We start from the raw sequence: 23,480 nt of genomic DNA, 5'->3' as shown, positions 1-23,480 counted from the left end.
CAATTAGATAATAGTGAAAAAATACTGTTGGAATAAATATGTCCTGTTTTTGGACTGCTATTCAAAAAGTGAATACAGCATGTGCTGTATGGTTGAACATTTCTTATGATAGAAGACAATATTTTTGTGCACATAACCTAACAAAAATACAGTATATAAATCAAGATTCAGGACTCAATTTGCTGTCAGTTTGTCCGTGTCAAGGTATACGTGGTACAAGTTTATTAAAAGACAATCTTGCTAATAAACAAGATAAGGGATAGTTTACAAACGGTTGGTGAATAAACACTCAGCAGGTTATTATCTGTAAACAGCAGACCATAAAGAAAAAAAATAATAAAATGTGTAAACTGTGGAGATAGCATTTAAGATGCTTCCTCCTTTGGGATTAGGAGCTGTTAACAGTAATCAATATCCTTTAGCTTTATTATTGCTGTTTACAACAACGATACTGCAAAAAAAAAAAAAAAAGCTCATGATGTATTTTGTATTGTATAAACTGTGTTGATATTGAAAAGACATCAAGCATGGAAGTCTAAAATGAGGTGTATCGATGTTAAATATATTGCAATATATGGTAGCCATGTATTCCCACCAGATTAACAAGTCTCTAAAGTTCCTTGCATCTTTTCAAATAAATAACCTGGACTTTCATGAAGGTGAGCTATTTGCTATCATCAACCTGTTGTCAACTATCAGTTTAAAATTAAACATGGTTGAGGGATCGCTGCATCTTTATCTAATGTTTTATTTCTTGGTTGCAGTCATCAGTTATATCCTGTGTTGTCCTGTGCTGATAAGCTGTATCAGTGACTCCCACTCACAGTGAAGCAAACAGCATATTCAGATATTTATTTTCTGCGACATAATATTTTACCCTCAGTAAAGCTTTGTAACTTGTAATGTGGGAAACAGGTGTCGTAATTGTCTTTGATCTTAATTTTGTTGTTTGTTTACCTTTTTAACCTTTTTAAAACAAACACAGAAAGATTAGTGAGAATTTTCTTGCTTTCATGGAATGGAAAATAGAATTGTAACATAAATTAGTCCAATATTTTAATTTATCATGTTTGCAATGATAATATTTGTGTGTGTGTGTGTGTGTGTGTGAGAGAGAGCTCTGTTCTTTGTTTTAATCTGTTTACATGGTGTGTGATTTAAAATGAATGTAAATAAATGAATCAATGCATGCATGCATCGTGAAACAAAATCACATCCCTACATATGGTATATATGACAACTAATGGTTTTACCACTAAACCCAAGAAATGCAGTTATTAAACATCTTGAAACTTCTTCATAAACATTTTTGCACTTTGTCAGCTCACATGGTTGCTGACTATACACAACTGACCCATTGCCAATTGCAATGCCATCTATATAAGAGCAGCAACTGCAATTTAGCAAGATAGTAGATATATTAGTCATTTCATCTATAGGACGGTCAAGAGACTACCAAGTCTATGTTAAAGGTCTATATTCAAAATATGAAGATGTTCAAGAATACCTATTTGTTTGAAAATACTTTTCTTCCGTAAGTGCCAGTATATATTTAGTTGATTTATTGTCTTTCCCTGTTTTTACATTTTATATTTGTGTGGCAGATTGTAGTAACAGTAATCCCAACATTTATTCTCATGATAGATGTACACATTTATTGATATTTGTATTGATTATCTGATGCATTCTTGAAAGGACACACATCCTGTTCTGTCTATTTTGCAATATAGTTTGGAAGATATTGTAATGTGTTAACAGGTGGCTAAGCTTTATTTCTCATAGGAAGACTACAAAGCTATGAAGACACACTCATGTTTTTATGATAGAAATTGATACCCCGCTGCTGGTTCGCACAGGACTCCTGGCATAACGTTTTATGATTCTCCAGTGTCAGCATGTGAGAAATGTGTTCCAGAAAAGACAATAACATTGACTATATTGGGTTTTGTATGTTGCAGATAAACACTCCTGTCAGTTTTAGTGCACAGATTTATGTGTGTTGGCCATCAGACAAGAGCCATTGCTGCTACTGGAATGAGGGAGGTTTACTGACAAAATGTAGAAGATGGAGTAATTCAGATGTTTCCCAGTGCATACATAAATATGAGAAAGTTGCAAGATTGCTAATACTATAACTAGTTAGTGTGGAGATGGAGAACCATATTATAAAACAATGCTCCACACAATAACCCATCATTAAATGTAAATATACTTGGTGTCCCTCATTTACCCAGGTGTTTCCATTTTTTTGTCCACTACCTGTATGTCTTGTAGAAAATAAGTAATATAGGAAAATGTGTACATGAAAAAAATAGCAAAGTAATCAATTAATGTAAATATTCAGAACTGTTATTTGTTATTTTTTTTAACTTACTGTCATAATTTCTAAATTCCAAATATTTCATGTTCAAAGACTAGCTCCAATAATTTGTAAAATGTAGCCCCTTTAGTAGATATCACATCTTTATATGGCTGATCCCTTTGGCTGTCTTTATACATGTGAAATGTTTTTTTGTCACATAATAATATAAAATAAATAATTGCAAGCCATTAGGACTGCTATTAGTGGTTGTTTTTCTTTTTTTTTGGATGGTGAGCCTTTTGTACTGAAAATAGTTCCTAGGGATTAACAAAACTAGATCACAAAAAGGAACCAGCTGTGATGTAAAATCTAAAGAAAAATGGTGAAATAATAGGCACAAGAAAGGAAGTATGTTCGCTTTAATGTTTTATTAACCATGTTATACTTTTCATTCTTTATGTGACATGTATTAGCAAATGTTTATATATGGTTATATGGCCGTGATAAATGATATACTTGTTATTTACATGGCCCATGTGCCTGCCAGCAGCTTCATAAAATTGTGAAATTCCATTTTTCTAATTTATTTATTTTATGTCAAGGGGATTAACAGGCACCAAAAACACCTGATTTCAAAGGTTAAAAATAATCCAATAAATAGCAAAGCCTAATAGATATTTGCTTTGCAACCTGCAATTAAAATGCACTGTTTAACAATGCGTACAAATTCTGTGTAGGTCTAATTAAAGTGTAGTCAGCTGCAGCTGTATCTAACTGGTAGCTTCTGTTTTGTAAACACTGAGGTCCTTGCCACTTTGTAATTAACAGAAATTAAAACAATATGTATAGTCTATTTCTGTATCAGTGGGAGTCTTACTGTAAACACAAGCAAAACAGAACCCTTTTTCTCAGCCTAATCAAGTGTCAATTTGCACATTCATTTTGCAGTTTATCATGTGTTCACTGTGCTTATTGTATGTATTTGCTATGGTTTGCCAAGGTTAACCGTATATTTTTACCTTTCCAGCTTGTGTCTTCATGTAACACATGTAATTAACATTCATCATCTTTATCAATGTTCATGAAAAAGTTTAATGTTATTAGTTATTCTAAATGTATGTGCTAATTATTTTTAGAGATGATCTTGCAGTTACATAGTATTTATTTTTGTGCCAAGAGCATTATTAAGTGTTCTTTCCAAGTCTGCTAACTTCCTTTCATTAACCACCTGTATATGTGCCAGGCCATGTTAATCATAAAAACCCAAGCATAAAATCTTTTAGTTGACATTATAGATTTCCATAGAAAGATTGATGCTATGTTTTGAAACTACCAGAGAACTTCTGTAACCTATCCATGAGAAGCGATTGAATTAGGGTCTACTGTAAGTCACATCTAAGTACTGAAGAAACTGCAGATCTTAAAATATGGTCAAAACGCCAAAGCTGAGTCTATTGGAAGCCTAGAGGTTCAAAGGGAATCTTTTGACCTGTACATGCTAGATACCCTGGCCCTATTCTCTCTGAACCACACTAGAAATTACCATTAGCTGTATTTTAGTTTCTTGTCATCTTATATAGTAAACCATACAGTTATTTTTACTCCAACAGAAAGACCCATGTTATCCCTCTGAGCTGTAGCTGTCCGATTGACTTTGAGTTTGAGATTTGCAGTATTCAACCTCACAAAGCCTTTACCATTGAACCACTTTCAGGTAAGTTATATTTTCATCCAAAATTGTTGAGTTTTTGTGTTTCGGGTAATAGTTATACAATGGTTAAGTTAGAATAAGAAATGTTATACAGTGCTGCTTATGCAAGGAACATTTTGACAGCCCAGTATAAGAATTAGAGCTGTAGACAATCCAAAATGAAGGATGTCATCTGTCAAGAAGTGTTTTGTTTCCTTGTTAAAATGCTGCACTTTGCTGTTCATTTTAGATTATAGATGGAAGCCTTCCCCAAGATGAATAACGGCCATATTAAAAATGTACAATAATACTTGGCATTATACTTACAAACCCAAAATTAAAAGATTTAATTACAAAACCCATTCTGTATGTGAGCATGACAACTTTAACTGGCTGAAATATAATTCAAAATGAAGTAAAAATAGCTCAGGAGCCAATATGTTCGTATTTGCCAGGAAGTTATTTTGTTTCTTTATTTTTATTGTTGGTTATCAAAGCATGTCATCTGAAAATGAGCCTTTTTTTTTTTTTTTAATTTAGTCATTGCCAATTATTTTTATTATTTTCTCCCAATTTGGAATGGCCAATTATTTTTAGGCTCAGCTCACCGCTACCACCCCTGCGCTGACTCGGGAGGGCGAAGACGAACACACACTGTCCGAAGCGTGTGCTGTCAGCTGACAGCTTTTGTTTTTCACACTGCGGACTCACCATGCAGCTACAGCATTGGAGGACAATGCAGCTCTCGGGCAGCTTACAGGCAAACCCTCAGGTGCCCGGCCAGACTACAGGGGTCGCTGGTGCGTGGTGAGCCGAGGACATCCTGGCCAACCCAAACCCCTCCACCCCCCCCCCCCCCCCGGCGACGCTTGGCCAGTTGTGCGCTGCCCCCTGGGAGCTCCCGTCCATGGTCAGCTGTGGAATAGCCTGGACTCAAACCGGCAACGTCCAGGCTATAGAGCGCATCCTGCACTCCACACGGAGCACCTTTACCGGATGCGCCACTCGGGAGCACAAGCAGTTTCACTTTTTGACAGAAATCCTGCATCTTTCCAAATATAAATGAAGAATTTTATCATCCTGCCCCATCTGCTCCCTGTTGTACACTGAAGCCAGAAGCACTCTGTCATTTAGATAAACAGTATTGGGTGAAAGGAACATGACAGATTGAACATCCAAATACAGACTGTGCATGTATCCTTCATCCTTCAGATTAAATGATTGTATTAGTTTATAAGCAAAGCATATTGCAAGCCTACATATTGTAAAGATGAATGTACATCTATCAGGTTGTCAAGCCAAGAAATATTTTTTTCTTTCTGTAAGGTTTTATTTACTGTAAGCACAATGGGTGGCATGCCAGCCTACAATAATTGACTGTAATTTTTAAAAAATAATCTGCATAGTGAAGGATTGAGGAATTAAATGTATAATATATTGTATTGCTTGATGGAATGGTCTTTCAACAATTTACAATCCTCTCGATAATAAAACCAAGATAATGATGAAGCAAGAGGATCTAAAAGCAATTTAGAAAATGATTTCATTTTTGGTTCTCACTTGTGAGGTCTTCAGTCCATTGGATTAACCAGTCCAGAGTCCAACCAATTGTGTAATGGCAGTACAATTAAACAACTATTTGGAACATTGCTCTGGATTAATATGGACTGAAAGAGCCACTGCTGTGGCTCTTTCAGGCCTACTAACCCAGTAAATAAGGGCTGATACAAAACAACTTTTACACATTGTGCTCTAGGTGTTTTATGATATATTATGTAGTGGAAAAAATACAATGAAAACTAAATGTATCTTTTCCTGGAACAGATTTGTTTTATTTTTTTTATCTGAGCTAATTTAAGCAAACTGATATACTCCAGATTGTCAGTCTAACACTAGCTGTTTAGACAAGCAGTCTGAAGCATTTCATCTTATGACAATGACCAGTGCTGCTTGTCAAAATCTGATCTTTTTTAAAGTCCAGATCCCCAAAGAGTGATTCATCACTACTTGAACCTGTAAACTGTTTTAATGAGGCAACTTTTTAAAGTTCAAGTGTGACACTGAAGCAATTGTGTGCTATTGCTTGACTTAAGTGAGCACCTTAAAAGATAGCTATGCTAACAATTTTTTTGCAATTGCCTTAAAACGCCTGTGGCAGGGCAGAAAAGCCCTGTGTGGAAAGAGGTTGTAGGGCAAAGCCCTGCTTGTGATTAATGTGTTGGTGTGGACTGATTTAAAAAGAAAGGGATTTGTTTGGGAGTATGTATTTAAATGTATTGTTTGGTGTATTTAAGAACGGGTGAAGGTATTATTGCTTGGTTTGGCAGAGGTGGTGTTAGCAGCTCGTCTCTGCCAGACAGCTCATGGGAATGTGTGGTGGGCAGTCAGTGATTATTGACAAATTGGCTGTCGGCCATGTCAATTAAAAACTTGTGTAGAATGTGACCATCTCCGGATTGATTAATTTATTGCTAATCCGGAGATGGTCACATGTATAAAAACCTGCAGCTTTTGCTGGGGGGGTACGTGAGAGCAACGAGAGAAGACGAAACGAAAACAATTGCTACATTACTTGTTTTGGGTGTCAGAATATTTTGTGTTCAAGACTTTGTTTTTGCTTTAACTTTTTATTTTGCTCTGTGAGCAGTGGTTTTTGTAAAAGTATTTTGTTTTGTTTATTTTTGTTTAAACAAAAAATGCACCCCAGCGCATCGACCCACAAGTACCTGCCTGGGTGCCTCTGTGTCAGCTTCTTGGTCTGGGTACGTCACTACAAAGCCGTCCTGTCACATAGTATGACCGTGACTTTGAAATGGTATCATGTAGTTTGTTTGATTAATATAAACAAAAACAGATAAAGAGATAAAGGATATTCTTTATAAGGCACCTCTTGGTGTGTGTTTTTGGATATAATGTCATATAGCCTGGACCTCTCCAGAAAGCCATTAGTGCAAACCCTTTGTCATTGAACAGTTATACAACTTCATCAAGAGGCTCTTTTTTTGTAATTGCCATACTAACATGATATTCTCATTACATTGTTGAGGTTATTTTCCCCCTAAATTGGTTGCTAACTTGCATGTCAAAAAGACACAACCTTTTTAAATTCAGCCATTAAAATGTGAAGTGGTTTCTCACAGATTTGCCACTTCTGGTTATAATTAATTTGCCATGATTGCTTTTAAAAGTTCTTGAAACAATTTTTTTTTTTTCTAAAAGACTAGTTCCTAGTCACTATATTCAGGAGCTGTATTCATCATGCTGTTAAAAGGTACATCAATCACTGTTTTATGTTTCTTAGGAATCATACCAGCAAATGGGCAGATAGATGATGTTGTCACATTTACCCCATTTGAGTGTGGCACCGCACAGACAACAATGCAGCTTGTAATCTCACAATTCAATTCAAAGCCTTATGTCTGCACGTTCACTGGGAAATCATCTCCATGCCTTGCACTAAGGTAACCCTGGTCTGCTTCTTTCTAATCCTTTATCTGTTCAGCAAGACAACAATAGGGTTTTCTTTGACTAGAATCTATATTGATTTGTTAGCATTACATGTGTAGTTCAGTTGTTAAAACCATGTGTTGTTGAAGTATTAATGTGTTATACATGTTCTCTGAACCCTACCATGCTTTGCTGTATTTTTCTATAAATTGTACGCCAGCTCCCGATATGAAAATTCTAGAGTAATTGGCATCCACCATTGTTTATTCCATATTTAATAGAAATCAGACTTTGCTTTTGATTTTTTATTCAACATAATATTGTAAATAATAAAACAAATGAAAATGGCATGGACAAAAATGATGGGACCGCTAACCTAATATTTTGTTGCACAACCTTTAGAGGCAATCACTGCAATCAAACGTTTTCTGTAGCTCTCAATGAGACTTCTGCAACTGTTAACAGGTAGTTTGGCCCACTCTTCCTGAGCAAACTGCTCCAGCTGTCTCAGGTTTGATGGGTGCCTTCTCCAGACTGCAAGTTTCAGCTCTTTCCATAGATGTTCGACAGGATTCAGATCAGGACTCATAAAAGGCCACTTCAGAATAGTCCAATGTTTTGTTCTTATCCATTCTTGGGTGCTTTAAGCTGTGTGTTTTGGGTCATTATCCTGTTGGAGGACCCATGACCTGCGACTGAGACAGAGCTTTCTGACACTGGGCAGTACGTTTCGCTCCAGAATGCCTTGATAGTCTTGAGATTTCATTGTGCCCTGCACAGATTCAAGGCACCCTGTGCCAGGCGCAGCAAAGCAGCCCCAAAACATAACCGAGCCTCCTCCATGTTTCACTGTAGGTATGGTGTTCTTTTCTTTGAAAGCTTCATTTTTTCGTCTGTGAACATAGAGCTGATGTGACTTGCCAAAAAGTTCCAGTTTTGACTCATCTGTCCAAAGGACATTCTCCCAGAAGGATTGTGGCTTGTCAATATGCATTTTATCAAATTCCAGTCTGGCTTTTTTATGTTTTTCTTTCAAAAGTGGAGTCCTCCTGGGTCTTCTTCCATGGAGCCCACTTTCGCTCAAAAAGCGACAGATGGTGCGATCACAAACTGACGTACCTTCACCTTGGAGTTCAGCTTGTATCTCTTTGGCAGTTATCCTTGGTTCTTTTTCTACCATTCGCACTATCCTTCTGTTCAATATGGGGTCGATTTTCCTCTTTCGGCTGCGCCCAGGGAGGTTGGCTACAGTTCCATGGACCTTAAACTTCTTAATGATATTTGCAACTGTTGTCACAGGAACATCAAGCTGCTTGGAGATGGTCTTGTAGCCTTTACCTTTACCATGCTTGTCTATTATTTTCTTTCTGATCTCCTCAGACAACTCTCTCCTTTGCTTTCTCTGGTCCATGTTCAGTGTGGTGCACACAATGATACCAAACAGCACAGTGACTACTTTTCTCCATTTAAAAAGGCTGAATGACTGATTACAAGATTGGAGACATGTGTGATACTAATTAAAGAAACTAATTAGTTTGAAATATCACTATAATCCAATTATTTATTATCTTTTCTAAGGGGTACCAACAAATGTGTCCAGGCCATTTTAGAATATCTTTGTAGAATAAGCAATAATTCATCTCTTTTCACAGCTTCTTTGCTTTATTCTATGACATACCAAAGGCATGCAAGTATACATGATAAAATAGCTTTTAATTTCATCACTTTTCAGGAGGAATGAAGCATTATTTCAATGAGCTGTAAGGGTACCAACATTATAGATTAATAAATAACAGGCTGGGTTAAAATTAATTATAATATGATTAGGTGCGGATATCCGGCCTGTACTTAAAACACAATTCAAAGGTTACAAAGACATTTTGTTCTCTGCTGTTTCTTACAGTGACAGAGAGAGACAGCACCAGAGGCGAATCACATGGCATGTATCTTCATCATGTTTTGAATAATTGCAGAAGAGATATATCACTATAATTGTTAGCAGTAGAAATATAGATTATAAAAAGTTATAGTTATAAAAATTATACAAAGTTTCCATCATTAGCACTGTTGCTTAAAAAGTACTTTTTTCAGTGTGACAGTATAAAACAAATTAAAAACCAACAATAAAATAAAATAATGTTTCATTATGTTTTCTTAAAGCAGCAGCTTGATCCCCGGAAAATATCACTGGTACACTTATCCAGGGCAAAAAGAAAATTAAAACCTGTGCAGTCTACTGAAAAAACAATGGTAATGAAACAGCAGCAATTGTAAAATAATGAAATCCGGTATCTCTTTTCATGGGGTGATGACATTAACATTTTCCTTTGACTAATTGTAGGAGATTGTGTACCAGAACCTAAAACTTCCAGTGGATTTATCAAATCATAGCTCCGTGGCTAAAGTTTTAATTGAGCAGCCAGGAAAGCTATGGACTAAAGACATGAAAGAAGGTAAAGTGAATTAAGAGCAGGAGTATCCACATTTAATTAAATATTGCTTACCTATTTTGATAAGTATATGATAAACATTAACTAAGCAAGCTATAGCATTATATTTTATTACACACTGAAGCTTTTTACTAACCAATCAATAAGAAACCGGAATCACAAGTAATTATCTTACTAATAATGTGTACATGTTTGGTTTCCTAGTGTTACACAATATCATGAAAATATTGAATGTAGTTTGCATTGTATCAGTGGGGATGGAGATAATTTCAATGACAGTCCTGGCTTGAAGGGTACAAGTGTCCCATAGTAATTGTCAACTTATCAACCATTATTGCTGTCATCCCTCTTAAGAAAAACAGATCTTAGAAGTGTTAACACTGAAAAAGTGTTACATCATAATCTATCATGATGTATAAAATGTATCATCAATTTTTGAAGTTCAAGCAATCACTGCCAAACAGAGCTGCTTCAGCTAGTTAGAAAGTATTAACACATTTTAATGTCTATAAATATTTGTAATGATCCAGTAGCTTAGTTAAATATGTGTCACAGGTGCCTCCTGTGTCCATGTTATATTCTTCCTATTATTCTTGCATTAAGCACTGTCCCATGCCGGTGATGGGCTCAAAACAAGACAAATGAAAGAAGCCTCATTTGAGCAAAGGGTTTGCCTTGATGTCCTGGAAGAAAGAGCCAATCAGTTGAGATGGTAAGAATGAAGTGACAGAATGCTATCCTGGGTCGTTTATTAAAAGAAGATTTTAAAAATATATATATATGATCATTATTGTGAACTGAACTTATATTATAACCATTTACTGTACATTCAGTGAGAAAAGATAAACACACATATACATATATGGAGCTGGAGGTTTTATATACATGATAATGCTATAAATTAAAATGGCAATGTGTCTGGCCAGTGTAGATCCCTGAGAAGCTGAATAACTGTCGTAACTTGCTGTTTATTACAGTTCCTCCACATACTTTCCTCAACTTTCCATCTATAGTTCACCTTGGGTGATGACAGCTTTTCATAGTTTAGCTAATGTATTGTATAAACAATCATAATTTAACTTGGAACGATGCCGTAAAAGTTCTCTTTTTTGGCTAAAAAAGGTAACGACTCTCTTTGTTTTATGTTTTAAAACTATTTATTCCTTTTGACTGATGATAATGCTGTAACAAATATAATAATGGCAGAGTGTCCTATCTTGGCCTTTGGAATTGCAGTATGTTTTTTTATTATTATTATTATTATTATTATTATTATTATTATTATTATTATATTTTTATTTTCTTAATTTAGGCAAGTGCACCTTGGCAAAGATCCAATTTCTACACCTTTGAAAAAGCAAATTCTGGTGGACAGAGAGCTATCACAGCATGAGTAGTATAAAGAAGTATTTGGACAGAATGTTAAAATTAATATGTGGCTGCACACACACACAATGCACACTGTCATACGTTATCAGTTCCCATGATGTTGTTTATATTAACACAAGTACCATTTTGTGGGATCCATGGTTTGCTTATTACAAATTACAAATAACTCTGCTCTTGCACAAGCTTCTCTTGTTATAGTTTTCCTCTAGAATCTTGACCCTTTGCAGTCATGATAGATCACTTTAAATTTACTACGCACCATCCTGAATTAAAAAAAATAAAATGCGGCTGCTTAAAACATACATAATATTGTAACTGAACACATGAGTGTAAATGTTTCCTTTGCTTTCTAACCATATCCAGGCAGCATTTTTGTTTGATAGCAGTATCTGGGATATTTGTCAATCATTTCTCTCTGTCTTACACATATTCTCTTTATATGGTGCAATTTTAAATACATCTTTTCTGTTTTTCATTTTTTAAACTTGATGTATATAATGTTAAAATAATAACCTGCATAGATATGTTTTCCTTTTTTAGGTAAAAAGAGGGGACGCATTTATAGACAAAGAATTGGAAAGAGCCCAATCTCGGGTATCATTCAGACGAGTTCTGCGAACTGTGGGGCAGGTAAATACGCTTTTATGTAAATGACCAGCAAATGTAACACACTTGCTTAACAAGTATAGAGTAAACAACTTTGTCTAGTATTGAAAATAAATTATGTTTTCAGTGTACCTGTTTCTACCAATGTAGATATCATACATGCAGTATAATTGGTGTAGCCTAGAATCAGACTTTTTTTGCTCTCCATTTGGCACAGCAGCCCACTATAATACTTTTTGTTCTAACATTAACACGTATGTAACACAAATGTTAAGTGTTTATTCAAAATAACAAAGGTCTTTCCTCTGTCAAACAAATATAGTGTACTCTACTGCGACTAGCTTCCCTTTAGCTGTTAATGGGGCATAAATATTTAACAGAATCATTTGATGATTCATTTGAATTATACAGCCTTCTGTAATCTTTCTTCCTTGGCCAACCCAGTAGGGTTCTACTGCCCACCTCTGGATCCTGGCACACAGCTTGGGAAACACATGCTTACGTTATATAGATTATTAGTTTTGTAAACTGTACATATATTATTTAAATGAAGTAGTATATGCATACCATATATAGACATACATACATCATTTTGATGTTTTGATTTTACCTTAAAATCTGTTTCAGTTTCCTACCACCATACCAAAATTCAATGTGTATTCAAACAACCCCTGGGAAGTCAGACACAGAGCCCTGAGTCATTTCCATCAAGTCATTACAGCTCTAAAAGCACTTGAGTCCAAAATGTATTATTATTTATTTCTTAGCAGACGCCCTTATACAGGGCAACTTACAATTGCTACAAGATATCACATTATTTTTACATAAAATTATCCATTTATATAGTTGTGTTTTTACTGAAGCAATTTAGGTAAAGTACCTTGCTTAAGGGTACAGCAGCAGTGTCCCCCACCTGGGATGAACCCACAACCCTCCGGTTAAGAGTCCAGAGCCCTAACCACTACTCCACACTGCTGCCCTAACAAAACTTAATTTTATTAATTTATTTTCCAAAATTATTTAATATGTGTGCCTCTCATTTTTCCTTTTAAGACCATAAAATGACTTGAGGTTGATGACCTGTAGATATTTGGGGTGTAATTAATGATTTCTGCTGGTACTTTCATCCTTATAGCATAATTTTGAGCATATTCTTAAAAAAGATATATGTATTTTTTAAAAGTAAGGCTTTTGCTCTGTATAATCACCAATGAAAATGCAATAACTAGTAATCCAGTTTGGCTATTGGATAGCAACCAACATTATTTTGGGGTGCTATTTTCTTTACCCACAAATTAAACAAACTCTGGAACCTCCTCAAGTTCACCTTAAGTAATTATTACTATCAGTTCAGAGTCTATGGAATTTGTACATACCTCTACCTTACCTGAACAAAGTGTATTCATATCTACCTCTACTTAGATAGATTAAGAGAGTAAACCCAGAAATAAAATAGGTCTCAAAGTTCAGCTCTATTTAGCTTTTGCCCTATGAAGAAAGTGGATATTTATTATCTCTGGTCAACCTTTGTAATCTCAGGGCCCAATGTACTGATATATGTGCAATGCAACATGAAGTGCAATTATGAATGTTTAGTGCAGACAAATTTTATTATAACACAAAATAACAGAAATACTATTTTTATAGCATGCACTGCTATGTGTTCCTTGGGTGTGTGTGTGCTGCTGACTGTCTTTGATGTCCCTAGGGTGATCTCTTTCAGGAATACACTGCAGGAACAAAGTTCACATTCAGCTTTGAGAACACATTGTTGATTCTTAATCCTATATTTGTATATCAGTCATTATATCACAGTGGTTATAATGGAAGCCTGAAACCTGTACGTACCCCAGTCTGCAGCTGAACCCAGCTCATATGTATGTTGATGAATACCAGACAACCCATTGTCCTGTATATATGAATATGTGCTCAGAACCATTTATGATCACTAAAGCACAGGAAAAGTAGAAGCTATCTTTGCTGTCTTTTTTTCACATTAAACCATCTTGTACAATGTACTATGGGCACAATGACAACACTGTGAATATGCAGAGTAGGATGGCATTTTGCTAAACATGGTCTTACAAATTGTATGCACATAAAGACGTGTTTATTATTAGAGAGGCATAATGAATAAGTCTATAAAACAGTCCAAATCAAATGATCACATAAGCTAATCACTTTATAAAGGACATGAAAGCTATATCAGTGGTTACAGGGATGTAAAAAAAGGCACACTTCCTTCACTGTTTAGAAACATCACTCTTCGCATCCCAAAAAGTTGGTCAGTCTTCGATAACTATACAATACATGTTTACAATTGATCTGAGGAATTATCACCTGCTGGAGTCATTTATTAGTGTTGGCATCAATATGCCAAACAGTTGTCTTTATATTTTGAGAGGTGCAGTTATATTTAGAAAAAAGACAAAGAACCATAAGCATGTCTAAGCCCAACTGTGAAAGCCATCTTGCTTCAGTTATGATGACTAATGGTAGGATTGTTATGTACTGTAAGCAGTTAGCCTGCACACTAAAAAGAGTTGGCATTGCTAAATATAGGAATAAATGACTTAATAGCAACATATTAAAGAACATCTCCTGAGTTATTATCCTGCCCGAGTCAATTTTGGATTAATCGGCAGAAAGGAGGACTCTGGTAAACATTAACATCGTTTCCAATAAAAATGTATGACTAAGTGCATCCTACATTTATCAATACACAACATCATGTTTAAGAAAATAGATTTTGTTCTGACCAGAGCAACTGAACATCTTACGCTTACCGACTGCGCATACAACTTCCTTAAATAAAATTATACATAAATGATATGCTATTTATTAATGTTAAAACCTGTATATTTGATTTTCAGTCGATCAGATGTGCTTAATGAAAATACACACTAACTTGTACTATACATATGCTGCCATTTAAATGTGTTAAGTTCTTTATGAAAGGGTTGGCTTTTCATTTGAAAGATTATGTTGTTTTTAACACTTGTACCTTTTCTTATCATACAACCCCTGCTGTTGTAGCTTAATTATATTTTGTAGCAAAAACACAATGCAGTAAGAGTATACAATGCAGTAAAAAAGCACAATTCAGACAACACTTACATCTTCACATTAGAAGCCAATAGAAAGTGACAGAAACAGCCAGACAAGGGGCACTTGCAGATAATTCTAACTGTTTGTTTTTTTTCAATGCTCCTCTGAAGCTATTTTATGGCCTGGTTGACATTCACAAGCATCCCAGAACTTGGCCTATTCTTCCGCACAGACAGTATTTTACCAGTCACAGAACTAAACATTCCACCTTCTGTTTTGGAAAACCAAGTGTTTAGGTTATGCTATAATTACCCTTCTATCTCAACTGCATCAAAGTATGTGAACCCTGAAAGTGTTGTTGAGCTTAAACAATCCTGCTGAAATGATGATGCATCCTATCCAAACAAACTTAGTAGGCAGATAAAAGACAACCTACAAAATTAACAACAAATATCTGGATCTACTACTATCTGTATACATTAGGTAAATATATATATATATATATATATATATATATATATATATATATATATATATATATATATATATATATATATATATATTTTAAAACGGTTGGGCTGATTTACTGTATAAGCTATCAATGTATTTATTACCAACATCTTCAATAAACAGATTGTTGACCAAAATGTATGATGCTTAATTATTGTGTTTTTATTAAGTGCATGCACCCTCTGTAAATCTTACAGAGAAATATTTGCTTTTTAATTTCCTATTTACATGTTTGCTTTCTTTTTTTAGGATGAGCTGATCCCAGCAGCGACTTGGCCTCCTTCTGCAACCCAGTTAGTTGACCTAGAGGAACAGCAGGTCCTGGAATAGGAGAAAACCACTTCTGCTGCTCTTTCATTAACCCCACCTGAAGTGCCATCCTCTAAAGATATTCGTAAGTGAAAAAGAAATAGAAAGTGTTTTTTATTTTTCATTTAATCTGTAACACTATAACAACTGGCACTAAATAAAGCCATTGCTGGTTAAGTTTGGGGGAGGTTGTTTTTGGAGCTCTTGATATACTATTGGTCACCTTTGTTTGTGGGAATGTTGATGACGAGCTAAAAAAGGCACAAAAAAAAGGTCTGTAAACCTTTTTTTGTTTACCATCATTTGTTGTACATAACACACACCCCTTATATAAAGAATACCTCTTGTAGACTACATATGTAAAATGATGGTTGCCCAACTAGTTGCATATAACATAGAAAAACCTCTCTTAAAAGAGTGTCCATTATTCTCTAAATGTATGGTAATCTTGGCTTTCTGTAACAATAACATACAAAGTGATTCTGACTGCTATCAATGATGAACTATTTTTTTTTGGTTGAAACTTATTTAATAATGGTGACAACCTGTTTTTTTTTCCTTTTTTTGCAGAACCCTGCTCCAGGTCTTTATGCATTTAAGCAGCCCCTCTCCTACTTAGAGACTGACCTCAAATTTCACCTGTGCCCAGTCCCAAGATACACTGTCATCAAGGATGCTGGAGCAAGGACTAATGGTCCCAACACACAGAAGAAATTTCTTGATCGAGAGGTAAATATTTAAACCACTTTTATTTGAGTCAAACGTGGGCTGGTAATCTAATTTACGCATTATTATCCGAAGCAGCTGCCACTGCCAGCTAGGTGATTAACCACGGCAATAGTTAATCATCCTGAAACCAATCAAAATGTTATACAAATCTAAATAATTGCACTGTTTATATTATTCAGGACCTTTCTGCACCAAGGCTATGAAAAAGATATAACGTATATAACTACATCTCTTTACTGTATTTCTGTCTTAGATCTGCTACCATTTAGATCAATTGAATAGAAATCATTGTGTATGAAAGCCCTGTTAGCTTTAGAGGGCCTCTGCCTAGCATTATAGCCATTCTACTTGCAACCTGATTTGCTGAGACAATGCATGATGTTGAAAAACCTAAAGATTTATAACAGCAGTTACACGATAGAGCATTGAATTCACTCAGTTCTGAATCACACATCCCTCGATACACTCTTCCTGTCATGTGTTTATCAGCCCTGCCTTACTACTGAGCTGAACAAGCTAATTGTTCTACTGGTATTTAAGTCTACATTGAAGGGCCTTCAGTCCATTTATATGAAATGTTCTGAATGACTCTTTTTTGTGATTAGCTGTACAGGAGCATAATGCATGACATCACTTCATTAAGTTAACAGTAGACTAGGGTTTTGACATTTGATTCATACACTGTTAAAATGTAAGTACAGTACTCAAGGAATCTGACTAAGTGACTCTTGTTAAACCAGGAGGTGATTTGCAGTGTAATGGTGTGGTAGAAGTTTCCGTCGGCGTCTCTTGCTGCTTTGTCCCTCACTGCAACCTTGACCAGATCATGGACACCTCGAGGCTAAGCATGCTGGAATTCAGTCTTCACTGACTGGCCCTCTGGTGATTGATCTTGTTTAATTGTGGAAACTTTCAGTGAAACAGTTACTCAGTACAAATGCATGTACTTTGATTGCACTTCTAGTAGTCAGCCACACATCAGTCTTTGTTGTGCTCCACCATAGTTTGATAAATGTGACGTTCTGCACATAACATACTGTAAGCATTTCTGTCTGCTGTGTAAACTGAATGGAGGTAAGTAAGTAAGACAGATAATCAATTAAAATGGAACCTTGGCTAATTATTATACTTGTTCTTTTTTAAAGCCAACACTTTTCAAGTTCAGGCTTGTGATTTATACAATTAAGAAGTCACTGTCGAAACAAAGGCCATTTTGAAACAACCTTTAACAAAGATTCAGTTATACTGAAATCATTTAAAAAAGCAACCCTTTTATAAATTATGAATACAAGATCTATTTTTTCTCTGCTTAGATATACATTTTTTTAAAATATATACACGCATACAAATTCCAATGCAGTCCTTTTATTTAATTGCTGCCTTTTAGTTGATGTCCATCATTTCACTATATTATGACTATGTAATAAACACATATGATTCTCTCCCGTTGATAATGATTTATTGGGACAAGGTTTTTTTTTTTGTTTTTTTTTGTATACTTTAGATCAGACCCTTTTGGCACAGATTTAGTTCCTACTGCAGTCCCTCCAACACTGGATGGCTTACCAGAGGAAATCAAAGAAGATGTATTGGAAGCCGTGTAAGCAAATTGCCTAAATAAAAAACAATATGGATGTGTAATATTTAACAGAGCATGTGTGTGTGTTTTTATTTTTATTATTTTTTTTGGTGTTGTTTTATTCTAGATCATTTTTGTTTGTTTGTGTGTTTGTTTGTTTTTCTAAAATGAATTAGAAAAGGTTGATTGAATGCTATCCATAACTACAAAACACTCAATGATGCTAAATTTAGAAATGAAGACACGCTAGTCTAAATGTTTATTATTGAATTAATTAAGTTTATTTTAGTATTTATAAATGTTGATTGAATATTACCATAGGACAGGGGAATAAAGCAGGTGCTGATTTATTTTTCTAACCTACCCCCAAGTGAACTGTTTGCTTGTTATTTTATAGCTATCGTGTGATGTTGTTAGCCACTGTGGACTTGGCTCACTTGGTTGTTCTCTCATTCTTCATGTGTGGCAGGCATGAGAGTGAACGGGTTTCTTCTGCTGAGTTTCCAATGATTGATAGCCTACCAACAACAGAACAGCTTAAAGATAGATCAGCTAAAGATTAGAGGTATTTTTCTTAGAAAGCTTCAATGGGACCCCAGGATGGGATTTCAGTTTTGTTTTCCACAGATTCAGACTTGATGATCGATGCTCAAACAGTAACAATATAAAGAGACAGAAATGTTGAAACCAGCTTTGTTAACTCTGTAAAGCTTGTGTAAAATACAAAAAAAAAATGTTCTTTCTTATTTTTATTGGGATCTAGTTAATAACAATTGAAGTCCCTTTAGCAAGGGCATTAGATACAAATGATATTATTATTATGGTTACCAGGATGTTAAAATACATAGTGAAGAATGAGGTACATTGGTGGAAGAGTACAGCACAGCTTATTGTTGTACTTCTGTTTTTAACACATAATTATACTTTCCATAGACAGATGGCTTTGTTTTCTAGTCTCCTTCCCTAACTACAGTTTTTGCCTGGTTATAACAACAAAAAAATGATTGAGGAAAACTATCAGTGAGAAAGGAGTAGCCCTTGATATATCTGTTTAAAACCTGAACGCTGAGACAGAAGGTGGGCCAGGGATGGAAATGACACTTGTATTCCTTAGGAGTTTGTCATTCAGAACCCTCAAGCTTAACCATGATGAGCCTAATTAAGCTCATAGTAAAACCGGGAATTGCTCAACCAGCTGTACAAGTAGGGTCTTCTTTCCTCCCTGTAGGTTCTACAATATATTTACCAGAAATATGCAAAGATCAACTGACAATGATTTATAAAACAAAATGCGACATTCTTGCTGTTTTTTAAGAAACCTTTTTTTTTCAGCAGTACATGTCTACAAAGCAAAACTCCCTTACAGACAACAATATATGCCAATGGACCTATATCCTGGTATAAGTGTATTTGTAGAACTGACTAAACATTTACATTTGTATTGTATAGTAAATCATGCAGCATAAGCATTGATGCAGATGTCTAGTATGGACTGGGTTGGTTATGTGGAGTGATCGTTCAATAAGTTTGCGTTTATCATTACAAAATTATTTATGTTCCTATGTTAAGTCTCTAAATGCAGTTTATGATACCAGTTTAGAGGATATCAGTTATTAATATTTACAGTACTTTTTAAAACAACAGCGCTTAAAAACATCCAAGGGTTTTACCTACACTTTAGGACTTGATTGTGTTTCAGTGCCACAGACCAATTATGAATTCTATTAATTGTCAAAAGTGTGAAAAGGGAAAGTTTGTATTACAATACTCTATGATTGTTAGCAGTCCATAATTCCCCAAAACAATCCCACATATCTACATGACTAAAAAGTTCACATATTTGAATCCTTTGTCTCTGGAACATCAGCAGTGTTTGCAACAAGCAGCAAGGTGTGCAGCTCAAAGCTGATCCAGTATTGAGGAGCAAGGCACGTGCTTCCCACAGTGTTCTTCTCATTGTGAAAATGCTGGATCGGGTTTTTGTTAGATTCGGAACCCAGCGAAATGGCATGTCCTAATGTGATCCGACCCCTTAAATTCCTGTTTTCTCAATGGAATCATTAAAAAAGGGTGCTGTTTTCAAATGAAGGAATTGTGTGATATAAGTTTAACAGTCTCTTATTTTAAGACAAAGGGTGCAAAGCAATGTTCTCCCAGGCAACACTGATCAATAAGACAACTACAGTTTAAACTCACATTTTGAGTTCTTCTTCTTGTTGTATTTCATTTTATGCATTTTGTTTAACAGAGATGTAAGAGAACAGCAACTGGAGCAATATCTACAATCCCAGAACAATAAACTTGGAGCAAAAGTTCAAACTCGGATGAATCAACTGAAGATGGGGGCCAGGCCTGGTGGTAAAGATGTAATACACGACTGACTGATGTCTTACTGCAACACTGACTAAAGGTTGTATAATGCTAGTATCACTTTTTCTTAATGTACATGCTTTTTTGTAGCAGATTATAAAATATTACATTCAAAAGTATAGAGGAAAACATAATTGATTGAGTGTTTAATTGAGTGTTTATATTAGCTGTCATATTTAAATAGGCATTTGTTTACATTCTGTTTTAATAAATGATTTTGATTAAACTTTTCAGCACCAACTGTTTTTATACAATATCTATATATCTGTAATTCCTACTGTATATTGTCTTATGTCATTGCTGAATATAAAGGGATTATTCTAAAAAAAAGATTTTTAAAAAATGGTCCATTATTGTAGTCTGTTTTCTATAGTTTGAGCTCCATCTAGCTGTTGATTATAAGAATTAAAAAAAAGCTGAACTACTTACAGTAGCTCTCATGAATGTGTGCTGTGATTTATAGCAACATGTATATTTGTATTATTACTGTAACTGTCGATAACGCCATATATTATAAAATACTAAACTACAACTGAAAGACAAAGATTCTTCTGAGCTGAACAGTTATAATTGAAACCTACAAATCTTTTTCATTGTAGTGCCTCCATGCTCCGCAGGTCTAGATTTATTTCAAAGCCCAATATCAATGACATCATCACGATTTTGATCACAAGTCCATCTCCTTGTCTCCAAAAGTACAATGTTTATGTATAATACCAGTACTTCAGACTGGGGCGTGTGGTTGAATGTACGCTGAATCTCCTGCTGGAGCATGTTTCAAGTGCCAGCTCAAAGATAAAACACACTTGGTAAATCAAGTAAATAAATGTATCTGTAAGGCTGCTATCTGAGTGTTGATTTGATCAGAAAATACAGCTTTTTTTATATACCTGGGTTCAATTCAATACCTATTCAGTCAAACCCTCCATCATACGGAGGCACATTCTGAACACAACCTTATGATTGCAAATGTGAAACCTGTGCCAAGTTCTGTTAAGCTTCAGAAAATGTATGGAAAATGTAACTGAATGTTGCCCTAGAACAGGAAAGTGATGGGTGTCATAAAGCGATAAATTTTATTGACATAACCTCCTTGTTGTTCAATTAAAATTATATATATATATATATATATATATAGTTATAGTAAATCTGTGACTAATAATGTGTACCAATTTTAAAGTGCCTCTTTGTGAGAAATTCATATTCATGTTCTGGATAGAAGTGCATCTAAATTAGTGTAGAGCTTCATAATACTTCTCAGTTACAAGATAGACAAGCAGGTGTCATTTAGATGGATATTCAACATCTTGGGGGAGGAATCTGCCCAGACTTTATTGATTAACATAAAAAATTACATTTACAGTTTCTGTCATATTCTGACAAACTGAACATACACCATTGGTTTTTAGTTAGTTAAACATACTTTTATGTATGAATGTGTAGTAATTTAATTTTCACTCTTAAAGATTTCATCTGGCCTTTTATTTAGTGGGTAAAACATGTTTCTGAATGGTGCTCAGGACCTGCAGCTTTATTATTAAGGAAACAGCAGCTTCATTGCTTAACTAAACCTGGTCAATGAACAACCAGTGCAATTATCAACGAAACAATGGCACTTTATGATGACTAATATTTCATCAACTCAGACAAACATGATACAGATAATCAGGGTCAATTGCAGTGCACCAAATTTAGTCCACAGTACTTGATGTGATTAAGTAAGTTAGACTAACGTTAGTACCACTGCTAATCCAAATTGCAGTGTATCCAAGATGGATTAGATCACTGGAATCAGTTAAATGAGATCAAGTTTAGTACTGATTGCTGCGTACCAAAGATCCACATTAAGTGGACCAAGCTAGTCCTATGAAGTTCAAGACTACGCTAGTCTGACTTGCTCTGATTTGTCCCCTTTTTCTCAATATTTGCTTGCAGATCTGTTTAATATGGGTTATACACATAAAATGAACAATGTGCTGCCATTGCAAGTAATTAATATTTGTATAAGGTATTAGTATAAAGTATATAAACTATTCAAATAATGATTTGATTTTAAGTACACAAGTACGTGACCCGGTAATGTGGGAATAAAACCCAGTGCGTTTTTCAAAGTCCTATAATCTCCACTATTATGGCAAAAGCTTAGTGAATGTGTACTGTTGTCTAAATTGCATACAGTACTACAGTTTCTATTTGTGTTATACCTGGAAACTCCCCTTTTAACTTAGGAACATCCCAGTGTAAACTGTTGGAAATTCTCATGAAATACTACCACTAGGGGGCAGCATGAGAACAGTTTATTTCTTAATCCAAATCAGTCTTTCGAGTTATGAACTCAGCACAGCAGCAAACCTGGATCATCTGAAATCTAACTAAATACAGTGGTGCCAAATCATAATGCAGCTGTGTACTGGCTGAAGTTTACAGTGTTTATTACAACCATATAAACTCGTGTTCAGAACATTTTGCCTTGCAGACTATCCAGCTATGACAAGGTTCAGTTTCCACAACTGCTAATCTACTGAATCTGTTCCTTAAAGAGAAAATAGCTTCAAGTTGAATTTCCTTAGTTTTGTACTGCCTGCTTCACTCTTGATTGCAGTCATTCTAAGTGAATCTAATTGCAATTTCTCAAATACTGTGAAGAAGCTGCTCTTCATTTCTAGTTGGCAACCACATACATATACACACACACACACACACACACACACACACACACACACACACACACACATATATATATACTTGAGTACTCAAATAAAATCAGTGTGTGTGAAACATACTGTAGGCTGGATCAGCCCGTCTTTATTGAAGTAAGAGCCAGCGTCATCTAGTGATCTGCAATTTTGGATCAAGTTCCCTTTTGTTTTGTAGGCAATACAATGTAGTGCACTAGATGATGCTGGACTTACTAATATAAAGACTTACATTACATATGTCAGGAAACTAGAATGCAAAAGCAGTTCCTGGACTCATAGTCAAAGCACCTTAACACAGACCTAAAAAAATAAATAAAAATACAGCACAGTATTTCAGTAATTGTAATAAGAA

The sequence above is a fragment of the Acipenser ruthenus genome, chromosome 10 (genome assembly GCF_902713425.1).
Source record: "Acipenser ruthenus chromosome 10, fAciRut3.2 maternal haplotype, whole genome shotgun sequence".
Lineage (NCBI taxonomy): Eukaryota > Metazoa > Chordata > Actinopteri > Acipenseriformes > Acipenseridae > Acipenser > Acipenser ruthenus.
Note: the sequence above shows the minus strand (reverse complement) of the source record.